The sequence below is a fragment of the Glandiceps talaboti genome, chromosome 20 (assembly GCF_964340395.1).
Source record: "Glandiceps talaboti chromosome 20, keGlaTala1.1, whole genome shotgun sequence".
NCBI classification, from domain to species: domain Eukaryota; kingdom Metazoa; phylum Hemichordata; class Enteropneusta; family Spengelidae; genus Glandiceps; species Glandiceps talaboti.
The window spans coordinates 13,146,821-13,161,520 of record NC_135568.1 but is presented as its reverse complement, the minus strand read 5'-3'; positions in this window follow the sequence as shown (position 1 = coordinate 13,161,520).

The window sequence follows — 14,700 nt, the reverse complement described above, 5'->3', positions numbered from 1 at the left end:
CAAATAGACACCCATGGCTTCTGATAGTGATATGCAGGAAGGCAAAGGAGGCTGAATCTGACAAATTGAACCTTTTAACACACTTGATTGAAGACTCTGATGTAAACGGGAAGTGTTGTAGTTCAACTTATTGCGTTATATGGTCTGTTTTAAATATAGCTGTAGGTATTCGTTAGAATTCGTCATCTTGTTGTAATGTGGCTGTATCGATACTAATGCGTCAAAGCATAGGAAAAAAATCTAGCTTTTATACAAAACTTTAAAGGGCAATGATCGTCTTACGCGCATGCGCGCATTTCAAATGTAATTTGTAGTTCAGTAATTTATGTAATGATGTAATTTTAGTATGCAAACAGAAAGGCTTGCATTGTAGTCGAAAAGTGTCAAGATAAACCACAAATTGCATTGCCGAAATGATTAACCCATAAAATTAAGTGGAATTGTTTAACATTTTTCCGCCTTCATCCATCAAAAACGGTAGTGGAATTGGGGTAAATGTAATCATTTTTGATACACATCTGGTAAATCACAACTGTATATCAGTCTAATTTTAAAGCTAGTTGTAAATCTACTTTTCTATTTCATAAACTTGGTGATATTGCATACACTGCCCGAGGAATAAAGTGAACATTGAGGTCTGTTAATGTATTCTCTCGAAACATTTGATATACAAATTAAATGACATCATGCTGTCATACTAATCAGTTTCAAGTATTCGGGGAATAGCATAGTGTGAAAAGTGACACTTACAAATTCCTTGACCTATCGATATCATTCAGCTTCAGCATATACGAATCCATTACCAATATTACCCACATGAAATACATACTTAATTTCTATGTACAGTGATGTCTCTGGGGCGTTAGCATCATGTTTAATCAGTTCGCAAATCTTTTTAGTAAATATTGATAAAGTCGAACGGCTTAGATTATGCAAGCAATCCCAATTAATTCTTTAAACATAGCCTTGCCCAGGCTGTGTAATGTGACTTTTATTAAACACAACGTTTTCTGAAACATAATTCCTAAATTTTATCAACATTATTCCGATAATAGCTCTGGTTAACTCATATTTCAATATGTATTTAGTATGTGTCTTGGAATGAAGAAAATAACTTTTGCAGTTACTTTGAAAATTAAAAAACTCATAACTTGTCTAAATTAAAATTTAAAACAAATGAGGGGTCACCGCACGCAGTTTCGAAGATGAGTTAGTAACATCAAAATGAATTTAAAATTCAATATGACTGCAGAATACGCTGGTAGATCTCCGGGGAAATCAAAGATTGGCGATTTCTTTTAAAACAAGACGATGATCCCAATTCTATTCAAATCAGTTAAAAAAGACCAGAAACAATCTTTTAAATGGTAAAAATTTAAGAATTCCAATTTTCAAGGAAAATGAAAAGAAATGGGTACCATAAGGAAGACTCTACCGTAACACAATTTTCAAGCATTGCAATATTCAAAGTAGTGTCTGTCTGTCTGTCTGTCTGTCTGTCTGTCTGTCTGACTGTCACTGTATTGTTGGTAGTGCCATACTTGATACAGCGGTCATAACAAAAATTAAACTAAACATGTGATTTGTTTACACAACATTATTCTATTATTCAAAATATCGGACGGACATGGATATCAAGGAAAACATTTCAACTGCCCCAGTAACTTTGTTTATTAAAGTGGCCATATGGATGAAGATTGGGTATTTATATGGATTTTTAAATTTATGAAACAATTTTATCATTGCTTCCGTCTTGAAAATGAATGTGAAACAGCAATATACAAAGTATTGTTTGTAACTCAATAAATTGCAAAATATTAATAAAATGTGTAAAATATTTGTCACTGTGCATACAAAAACAAACTTGATTTACATTTATTTTAGCTTGTTGCAATGTATTGAGTCAGAAACACACACTTGGTCAATGCTGTGTCACATTCATTTGTTAAGTAGAAAGCCATGATAAAATAGTTTTATAAATTAAAAATCCAAAACAATCCAAAATGTTCATCCATATGGCCACTTTAATACGTCCAATTTCTGGCTTAGCAAGTAGTCTCAAATGTCATACGTGGCAGTTTCACATTCCATCCAGAGAGAGCAATAGTTCATTTTAGTGTAATCTCGATGGTAATAAAAACTGTACATACTTTACAACTCTACCTATAAAGTGTTACAAACCGTGAAACTCCCCCGTCAAACGCTTATATGAACAAATGTAATTTATTGTTACGATAGTATATGTATCCTACTGGGTGTCAACTTCAAACCATGAACTTTATTTTAAGAAATGTCTTCGTGATCGGACTACTTAAGACGATTTACCAGACGTACATTAAGAAAATGTAAAATTATTGAAACACATGTATTGTTACGTTTATCAAAAATTATCAAACACGAATGATAGTAGTACTGTGATGTCGGAAAACTTCAATCGATAAATATTAGTTTACAATAAAATATGGTTACCTAAAATCTGACGCTGTTCAGCGGCCATATTGAATTCTAAAAAAGCCTTTTGATGTCATTTTGATCTCAGCTTAAATTTTTTATTTGTTGTCCCCTGATATTTGAATTGTTCTGATTTGTCGAGAGTAGCAACACAGATTTAAGGTTTGTTGTTTCTCGATGCATAGTACTTAAATATTGCATATTCAAGGTCAAGTTCACATTCCTTCGACACCTGAATACGTTTGTATTATTCAGAGGACATCGGTCACACTAGAACGCGTTCGCGCCATACAAATTAAGATGTTTTATATCCCTACTCAAGCGACATTCAAACTATCAGCTAGTGCTCATAACCTACTTGTATAAAATAAACAAATCTAACTTTAAACTCGCTGTTAATTATGATAAATAAACCCGAGATGGTTTCACTGTAACTTTTACGTTGTAATTACACGTACGTTAAGGCTTTAACTATATATCGTCGCCTCAAGCAAACACTATCTTAATTGGAATTGATGGTTTCTTAGATATTTCCCAGTGATTCTTTACCCTATAAACATAGCACACCCGGTGATGTATTCATTCACAAGTAAGTGTAACCCAAATGAAAATAAATTAAAAGACAACTATTTCCTCAAACAAAATATTTAGCATTGTACCAAGGGGACATATCATATAATAGAAAAGTGGCATTGTTTTTTTTTTTTGCTTTTAAAAGAAACATTTACGTGTTTTAGTTTTACCAGGGGGTTGCTGTTTTAGCAGCTTTCTTGTTCGATTATAAGCGCAACTATACGAGACATTCAGTAGGAACTTTAACTTACTGTAGGCATTTTGTGATGTATATTGTATTTGACATTCACTTTATTCAAATCCGTTGATATGATAATTCTCTCTTTAGATCTGCACACCCCAGAGTCATAGTTTACGTGTAAATGTTACATCATCACTTACATAATCAATTTAAAGGCGAAGATGGCCATCCAGACGTGAGATATACGTGTAGGTATTTATGTGTGAACTCAATAACGTACCAAAATGGCAACCAATCTAGCACTTCCTATAGAGAAGACATTCACTAGTCAGGGAATAACGTCGCATGTTTTAGTAAAACACAGAACACAGTATGGTTGACAAAATAGATTTGGAGCACATGATCCGTATCATATAATGGTTAAATAGTTTATTTTATTAGTAGCCTGTTACATATACTGGCTTTGAGTGTAATAATGCTTTATTCAAAACAAGTCCGTCGTATATAACATTATACATAAATCCGTCCGCTGATTCGTCACTTGTCTGTCTGTATGTCTGTCTGTCTGTCTGTCTGTCTGTCTGTCTGACTGTCTGTCTGTCTGTCTGTCTGTCTGTCTGTCTGTCTGTCGGTCGGTCGGTCGGTCGGTCGGTCCGTCCGTCCGTCCGTCCGTCCGTCCGTCCGTCTGTCTCTCTGTCTCCTTCCATCTATGTGTTTGTTTGTTTGTTTGTTTGTTCGTTCGTTCGTTTTTGTTTATTTGTGGGGGGTTTTCTATTGCCCGATTGATGGAACTGTCTGTCAGTCTGTCTTTGTGTCTTTAGATCTGTTAATGAGTAAATTAGGCCAATTAGATCAATCTCCTTTACGTTTAGACTCTGTAAGATACATAGACGGATACAGCAAATCTTTAGTATTCTGTGCAGTACAATCCAACATATACAAGTACTAGCTTCCCTCTGTGTTATCTGCGATAATATTGGAAAAACCTTTTCCCAACATTTGACATATCCTTTTACTGAAGTAACCCAACACGTTCCATACCACGCTGTTTTATGATGAATATCACCATTGTTGTTATTTGGTACATGATTCATAGGATGATCAAACATACCTCGAATATTTCATATGAGCGTTATCTCACATGGAACACCCTGAGCAGTGTCGTGAGACCTATCAGATATAGAGATTCTGCTCGGGTCTATTTACCCGTTGTGATGACAGACACGATTTCTGCATTACAACGCAAAATTTATAACCCTAGGGTAAATAAAATATTTTTCCCGCATTCGAGATTTTTCAAATTCATATATAATGAAAAGTGATTATTCAAGTGTGTAGGAATATATTATACTATTTTGCAATGATGTGTGTTACAACACGCTGCAGGATACTAGTTTGATGAAACCACACTGAAACTAATAAGAAACAACATATTATACATTTTAAGATACAATCCCAATTTAGTCTGGAGAAAATAAATCATTCAAACGTATTGCAACTAGATGCAGATATGTGGGCACCAATGTTTTGACTTCTGCATTTGATGTCTGCATGGTGGCACGTTAGTTCATTTTATTCAGCCAAATGTAGCAAGGAACTGTATTTATTCAATCTTGCTTTCTTAAAAGTGTAGCCTATGCTATGCAGTTTCTTATTGTTTTCTGTGTGATTGTATCAAATAGGCCAAGTGAACGGTAACTTGCAAGGCTCTGTGGGTATAGTGAAAGTGAAAAACTGTTTAATTAATTACGATCATGGGTACACTAATACTGCTGTGGCCGATCTATCACTCAACATGTTGATAAAATAACCAAACTTTTTGATGCCTTTGGCTGTTTTTGAGTATTTCATGATTATTTAATTTCAAATTGTTGTCCTTAGAGTTTTACCGATGACGGAGTTTCCATTATACATCAAAGTGTCACATTTCCACCCTTTCCAAAGGCACAAAATAAATTGTCGTAAATTATCGAGTAAATATTGTAACTAGGGATGACGAAACCGTATTTAGAAGTGTGTGATCAGTTTGTGAAACTATTCGGTTTGTAGAAATAATTTTAGAATAACATTCTCGGGGATTGTTTAAACATAACATTACCCTTTGGGGATATAGCATCGCTGTTTATTATTTTGCTGGGATGAGATAAAAAAGCCCCATGGCCAGTATATATGTAATAAACGTTATTTTTCTATGATTGATATCGCAAGGCTGGTAAAAAAACGTCTCAAAATTCTACTTGGATCTTTGCAATCCTTTAGATCATATGAACTGCTTCTTTATTAATCATTGTAGTGTATATACACTAGCTTGATGCCCATATCATATGTAAACAGTTACGGATCTGCTGCCTATACGAGCAAAGCACATGTTTGTCAACAAATTCTACAATTATGTGATGTTATAATCCAGGGTTTAGTGAGGATCTTTTTTTTTTCAAAGAACGAAAAACGGAAATGTTATTCCAGCTTTGGTATGCTAATATATCACCAAGAGTTGAAAGAAATTGGCGTGATTACCGTACGTGTAATTGACAACAGATAACAAAATGTCTGAACACTTTCCTTATCACGTGACGATCACATGTCCATCTATCATAATTATAGAGTTTCACTACATGTAGGAAATTGATAATAAATCAACTTCGTACTTTCATACTAATTGGCATATTTATAGGATGTAATATATCCTGTCGCTTCTTCATTACTTCAAGAAAATTGTGTGTTAGGGTCAAATAGAACACTGTCAAATATGATGATTGAGTGCGTAAAGATTACAAGTTATAATTACATAGCAAATTACAATACTCATCTCCTCCCCCGACGTGTCATGATACGATATACTACTGTGGAAACTGATCTTTCAGCTTCCTAAGATAGACACAAACTAATACTGTTGTTTTTCGATAAGGTAGATTACTCAATATAAATAATGGATATTTTATCACAAGCAGTAAATGTTACAGTGTCCAAATATTTTATCTAGATTCGATTGACTTCTTCAGTAGACTGAATGTTTTCGCCAGGTGTTAATGGCGTCACGTGGTTATTGACAAGTCTTTCGGAATTTAGGACCTGATCATATCACGAAATATTTGGCCAAGGTAATATATCCTGCTTGTGATAATTTAACTTCCATTTATATTATAAAACCAAGCTGAAGAACCTCTCTGGGTTTAGAGTACTCAAATGGGCGATAGTGATGGCTGTAATCTGATATGCATGTAGATATAACTCAATATAGTGCAAACACATGAAGTCCCTAAAATTGTAACCTACAAGGTCATGGAAGTCATCAGAAACGCAACCCTACTGTGATTATAATTAAACTAACGTTAATTTAATAGCTCATATCAAAATGTCGCCACTATATATAGTTTCAGTTGGTGTCTAGCAGTTTCCACAGTTGTAATTACTTCTCATCCAACAACATATAATGATGCGACATATAACTCAACCGCTTACGTATCGGATGAAATAGACATCATAAATCAATTTCCAATCAAGAAAAGGCAAAACGAAAATGTGCCTTCATAAAATGTGAAATATTGGCAGATTTTTAATTCGAATACGAATTCAAAGGCATGATCTTTTCGGGGTTATAAGTTACGGTTTGGCGAGCATTGGCTGGAACACAGGTTATTTAAATTTACCATATATCATGTGACTCTAAATGGAAATGGCGACTTATAGAATATAAAAAATACATAATGTACTCAAAATATAGTCACATTATAATGTGAGTGTTAGACACTTAAAATACCCCCCTTGAGTTTTGCCTGCACCTATAAAAGTTCATTATGATTCATTGGTATGTTGATGAGAAAAAAAAAACATATGTGTAAATATATACTCCATGAATTTCGTAGAATCGTATTGCAAAAAGACTTGTTTTTAACGATGCAAAACACAACTATTGCTAAATCATAAAATATTAAGGCAAGGCATTGAAATACAAACTACAAACATGTTAATCATATCTATAGATCACAGAAGGATCTAATCAAGGGAAACTAGCTTCACCATGTGCTGAGAAAAGTGTGAACAGCGCATGCCTGTAGTAATCCATCACCCACTTGTAATTGGGTAATTTATTCAAGAAAAAACATGATCCTGATATGCAAATTAAATTTACATCGTAACGCTATCTACAAGTTTGAATGTGTGGATGTGTTATCTTCACCTTGTTCCAATCAGATTTAAATAGAGCTGTTGGTGGTAATTTACAATTTAGCTCAGAAGGTCCTCCTACATACATCTATTTAACTAGATGTGAGTGGCAAGATCTTGAGATTTGAAACAAACGGATATCATCTATTCTAGTTTTATTGTATGTGTATTATGTTACTCCTCTGAATTCTGTCTGTTTATTTTACTGAAATATCAGCCTGGATGTTATTCATTAATGTCACATGATGCCGCCATGATAAAGTCTATATTTGTTGGCACATGGAGATAACCTACATATGAATAAAACCATATTTGTCAGGATAGACACTGTAGCGCCTCACCTAAGTGTCCCTGTACGTTACCTACCATACTTGTATAGTTGAAAGAAAATAAAAAAGCAGTCTTACAAAGACGTCGCGGCAGGCAGAGTGGCTGAATGAAGAATGTTTTCAATGCCTTTGTTATATATACACTTATACGTATTAGGTAGGTGGCTTTATGCACTCTTGTTTGTTCAACCACTGAAGACAGGAGGGGCATTGTCATTACGTGGTGGAGAATCCATACGTCACTAGAAAACAACTTTAAAGTTCGAAATCACTGGTATTTCATCCGAGCCATCCATGCGAAAATGCGACCTTTTGTCAAGTCGCTGTCCTCGGAGTAGTACGTTTTACAAATTACGAATAAACTCCGACCTTTCGGAATATCGGAACTCGAGTTTAAGAGCAGTATCACGCACGATCTACTGGGACTATAGCCTAACGTACTGACAGACAAGAGTTGTTTAACATGGCGGCAAGAACAATTCGGGCATCATCAAGAACCCCTAACTTCATTACAGGGAAATACGTGTTATCGGAAACATAACCGATGTTCATCCCACCTGTGACGTTGCCAAATTGCTAAATATAAGAATTTATCGAGGCTAACGTACCTCTGAGATGATGCAAACGTTTCCGTGAAACACGATCGTATCAAAGACGTGTTAAAACCATCAAGAAATAAAATTGTACAGATTTTTATTCAATTACCATTAAGTTCATGCGTTCTGTATAAATAAATTTATTGAAGGCATAGGCGCATTATCAAGTTAATCTTAAACCTGAGATTTAATCTAGCATTTTCCTCCTTCGAAGTGCGAATCTCTTTCCTTTGCGCTCCAGTGATTATCAAGTCATGCCATCCATTAACCTGTTTTCGTATTGACGATTCGTTTTAGTATACTCGAATAATTTGTCAGATTTTGTCGGCTCATTGCTCAAGCGAAGTGCATACCAATGTAATCATATAGCTGTGTTGTAAACAAACATGCCGTCTTTATTCGTAATTTTTACAAAGATCTACTTACGAGATTGAATATTTTTTGATGGAAAATCCAGTCATCCTTATTACTGTAGTACGCTTGTATTTACTCCTGCTATCAACTCAAGAATCATTTTGAAGGATGAAATAAGGTTTTGGTGACTTATTCAATTTTCCAAATCTTATAAAGAAGCCCTATACTGCATTTGATATCTGTGCGGCCCGTTTGGTCATTTCCTGGATGGGTTTATGGGAACAAGTGTAGTGGTGACGTCACATTTAATACAATCGCTTTGTCATGACACTTTGTATCCTGACGGAACTTGACCAACAAATTTTATGTGCAAGACTTCGGATGTGAAAATATGTACAAAAATATAATTTTACTAACTTAATATTTTTTTCTTTATTTTAGAGCTAGTGAAGGAATACCATGAAGAAGTTTATGCTTCTATGTTTTGCATTTATGCTGTATATGAACATGACGTCATCAGCATGGTTACCATCGTCTCTTTACACTAAGGACTCGCGAGACTCGTTGAACTCTGCACTGAATTGGTTGGACAGAAGACCAGCATCACGTGAAGGTGTTATTGATAATGACCTTACAAAAGAAAGCTTAGATGAAAAACGTGCAGGTGGTCGAAACGACTATGGTTGGGGTATGATGTTTGGAAAGAGAGGTCAACAAGAAAGTTTAACCAAAAAGGTGCCGAAACATGACGAATATGGCTGGGGAATGATGTTTGGAAAAAGAAGTGACCCGACAGAAAGTAGGGACCAATGGAATCGTTTGGACATTCCACCACGTGATTTAAAAGAAAGATTGTGCCCTGGAAGCTTTGGCTGTGACAATGACTTGGAGACGGGTATTCAGAAGCGAAATTCGATGTTTCTTCCGCGAAGAGTCGATACAACTTTAGACAAATACAGATGGGGCAACAACGACTGGAAACGTGACCAACAGTATGGTTGGGGTATGATGTTCGGTAAACGAGCAGACGGTAGTTGGGAAAAACGCGCCAACCCTCATTATGGCTGGGGCATGATGTTTGGAAAGCGAAATTTAAACAACGACCCGTTTGTTGCTGAAATTCCAGATAAAGATTTTGACGATTATGAAACAGACATTCTTATTGGCTCACAAACACCGGATGAGGCTGTGAATAATGGAATTATGGGAGAAGGCAAACAGGAAGGTATTTTTGACAAACGTTCTCGTGGAAGAGGGCGTTACCGTACAAGAACAATGCGTGGCAATAAACAGGACGGCAAAAGGACGAACATGGAATATGGGTGGGGCATGATGTTTGGTTAATTTAGTTCAAAGTACCATTCGGCTATAACCTTTACGTCTAGAAAACCAGAACAGACATGCGCATTTAACCGCAATATGCAATCCATTCGAAAGTTTACAGATTCCGACGACGAGATTTGAATACCATTCAGTATTTGTGACACTCCGAAGGAGTTCAAAGTTGAGACATGGAAAGGTTGAATGTGCATGCACCAGTAAAGCTTGACTTGTTACATTATGATTTGAGCAGGAGACGGAGCCGCCATTTTGTGTCATGTAGTAGTTTACAATGTTTTAGTTTTAAAGTATAATCAATGCGATGAACGTCTATTTTGATGAATTTTCTTTCTGGGGATTTCTGCATTTTCTTTATGGCTGTAAATTCATGTTTGTTATAGTATTACAGAACATCTTATCTCACTTTAGTTGAGCAGTGTGGGCATAATATTTTGACGACAGTAACTTTCCCGCCAAAGTATATATGCTTGTAATTTTCCTGCACACTTGAATTAAATTTCAGATTTCAATCGTACATATGATTCCAGTAAATGAATCGACACCACAATCATGATTTGTTGAACATGGACTAAAATTACAAATTTTCCTCAAATATCTATTTTTGTGTCTCAAAACGTAGTAATCCGAAGACTTTAGCATAGATCAATATACCAGACAGGATTTGTTGTCTTCGTGAAAGAGTGAATTTAATACCCATATTCTTTTTGCAATTAGGTTAGCAAAGATACCACAAACTGAAATTACTCTTAGGAAATCTGTGCTAAATCTCTGAGAATTAATTTCCTTTATCTTCAGGATAGTTTTAGATTTCTCATGTGTGTTTTGCTGTAAACTGTTAAGTTTTGAAACGAGCTATCCCATTATGTTTGGTCAGGTCAGAGGATACAGAATATATTCAAAAAGTTAAACAAGCCAGAAGAAATGATATAAAATAAAGTAAAACCAAAAAACACTGCTAACAAAATTTAGATAAGTCCAACAAACATGACACTGTATTTAAAATATTAAATATTTAATCTCAAGATTTCGCTATTTCTCCCTTGCCACGCCATGTAACACAAAATATGAGATTTATATATATATATATATATATATATATATATATATATATATATATATATATATATATATATATATATATTATATATATATATATGCTTATATATATATATATATATATATATATATATATATATATATATATATACATATATAAGCATAATAATCCTTGTTTTTCCTTCAGATTTGGATTATCTAAAACTCAACATTTTCATGTCATTTACTTTTCGTACATATCCAAGGTAACATATCAAACACGAGTCTTCTATCTTACCATACGCCATAATGTTAGTCCGTCATGCAAGCAACCCATTCCTTAATGTTTATTCAAATAAAAACGAAATAAATTTCGACGACATATTGATGGCGCAATAATGATGTATTTCACATTCGTTTATCGTTGAATTATCGATCTAATCTAGTTGGTGTATTTGTTAAGATAGTGTACACTTTTAGAATAGTGGTTTGTTAATTGTAATAAAGAGAACATTGCTATATATCTGTGTGACAGCATGTGTATAAGGTACCGGTAGATAATACGACAAATTGATGAGGAAGTCCCCCCCCCCCCCCCACCAAACGACACATTTATCATTTACATAGACAACGCCCTCTATCATTAATTTGTTCCACATCGAATTTACTACTCATTATGACACTTATCGTGACAAATGCACCATTTCCTCGCTTGGTTCCAGTATCAATGGCTGGTCTTTTCTCATTTCTGTCATACCGCCCCCAAGAGGCCATGCTTACAGCCCAGGTATCATTAGTAAGTAGCATAGTCGTAGTTGTCAGGTTTGTCGCTATCATTCTTTACATGGTAAAATTGTAAATGAAAGTGTATTGCGAATAATACTATAAAAGATATGTCAAAATCTGGGTACTACTCCATGTTATAAATTCAAATCTTCTACTTCATGTCACCGAGAATAACTCTTAACTGATTTAAATGGTGCAATGTTGTTGAATAATGATTTTTAGCGTTGGAGTGATTTTCTTTTGAAAATTCCACGAGGCATGTTTCCAAATTGTAATTCTTCAAGAATGGGTGGCAATGGCATTTACATTTATTGTAATTATACAACGGTGAATAGGTCATATTAGTGTCTACTTTAAAGCAATTAATCACTTGCTATGCATGTTATCAATTGGCTTTTGTGTGTACTGCAAAAAATGCAAATACATGTATCACTGGTCAGTGTGCAAAGAAGTCGATTTTAGTCTGGGGTCTTCCCCTAGTCAACATATCTTCCATTTGATTCTTCAATTAATTCACCTTCATGCATTGACTGATTTCAGAACGAAATGACCACTATCCTAGCTAATCACTATCACCACGTTCATATATAACATTATCTTGGAATCCAACTTCATTCCATGGACCAATAGTAGAGTAGTACACATCACTGTCTTGTAAGCCGTTGTCTTCGATGTCCTCACTGGGTTCATACAGTAAGTTATCTGTAAAGGCCACTGGTTCAGATGGCGGAGCATGCTTCATGTCATCTTCTTCATAGCGCCCGCTAGTGGCCATACTTAAAGGACCAACATTATTTGCAGCGTAATCGTAGTCATCAGGCGGACGTGGTTTTTGGATATACGGACGGCGACCCCGTGGGCTAGTACTCGTGGTGTTGTCCCCTTTCTCCTCACCACTGTCGCGCCCAGGCTCGTAAATATCGTTAAATACAAATCCCCTAGATGTGTCAGCACCCCTGTTTGTTCCTCCATGTACGTCCCTTGGTAAGCTCCTATCAGATGCGTGTTGTCGTGGATTGGATGATTCGGAAATATCGTATCCTTGGGTTTTACCACGTGCACGTGGTATATTATCTGCTTCTGCATACTCATTCCCTGTGTCATTCTTGTCATCTCCACCTTCATAAATGTCGTTGTCTTTGAACACCACACGGTCATCAGGTTCTGGACGACGGTTTTTCTGTTGTTGATTCATGAACCTATTCCTCTTCGCGTTGTTGCTGCTGCAATGTTTGTCAGCAATGTTCTCGTTATCGCCATCCTCGTAAATATTGTTCACTACAACCCCATCTTTCCCGCTCCTATTGTTGAATTTGCAGTTCACTGAACTAGTGACGTCATCCGTTGAACTTTCACCTTGAAGACCCTTTAAGGGCTCTGCAAAAGTAAAGCTCTTTTGGATGCTACTACCGTCAAATGTTGGATTAACATTCACATAGGTGTGCTTTTTATTTCTGTTATTTTTCGTGTTATTAAGACCATCTGCATCCGGTTCATCATAGTGGTTCTCTTCCGTAGTCACTGTCCAGTCATTTTCACCCTGTTTCTCCTTCTTGGAGGACCTGTTGTTGTGTAAAAGGGTATGTATGGTTAAATAGGATTTGTGAATTATATGGCCAGCACTGGTTTTGGGTATGTCACAAAAAACAATTTTGATTTATTGTACCATATTATGTGTACAGCTGAACAAATATGTTTACCTTCAGGTGCTTCGATACTTTTCAGAATGTACGATATTACGAGTAAGTCAGTATATTAAACAAAACAGTTCAGCTTTAAATGTTCAGTTTTTAATCGAAAATCAGACAGGATCAACCATGTACAATAGTACTTTGTTAAGGGAGTTTGTCGACAGAGTTAATGTCTTAGTAACACGTCAAAATTACTTACCTTCTACACAAAAGAATGCAAATGATGATAATAATCAGGGCCACAGCCACCAGTACTGACAACAAACCAATGATAATTGGGCCATCTATATAAAAAAATTAGTTGTATGCGCCTTTAGTATCAGAACTTCATAACTGGGCAAGAGGGGGCGATCTAATAAGAAATAGATAGACCCAGAGGGAGATAGGGAGGGGGAGAGAGAGAGAGAGAGAGAGAGAGAGAGAGAGAGAGAGAGAGAGAGAGAGAGAGAGAGAGAGAGAGAGAGAATAGAATAGAATAGAATAGAATAGAATAGAATAGAATAGAATAGAATAGAATAGAATAGAAGAAATAATCTCTACTTACAGATGATGATATCATTGCTGGCTTGCACTGCAAAAGATAATGTAAAATAATTTGCACATTTACAAATATTCCTCAATTAATTGCTAAATATGTTTTATACAAATTAATTGTTTCATAAGCAACATATTGATTATGAACAATAAATAATCCATCTCGTGCAATATACAAAATATATACCGAAAAACTACCAGGGGCTCAAACACTGAATACCATGAATATGCGATAGATATTTCACACATTTATAAGCTACAGACGTACATGCATTTATATTTGGTCAACCTGAGCTGTGTAATAAATTTCTTGTCATTTTTTTACTTTATTCGTATCGTTCCAGTTTTAAAAAAGTGAAATGTAAACACTAACCTATACATTCAGGATATTCACTCCATTGACCATTCAGTTGACAGATTATGACCGTGTGGGAATCATTCAACATTTCGTATCCATCATGACACTCATAGGCAACCATACTATCATAAGTGTATGAATCACCAGTTCTGTCCGCATTATCAACTTCATCAGGGGCACCACAATCTATCACTGTCGACACACAGCGAAAATACATGTCATAGAAATTTAAACATTATACGATTTGAAAAAAAAAAACAATTGACTGTTGGTGTTTTTCTTCTTGATACAGTAAAACATTTTA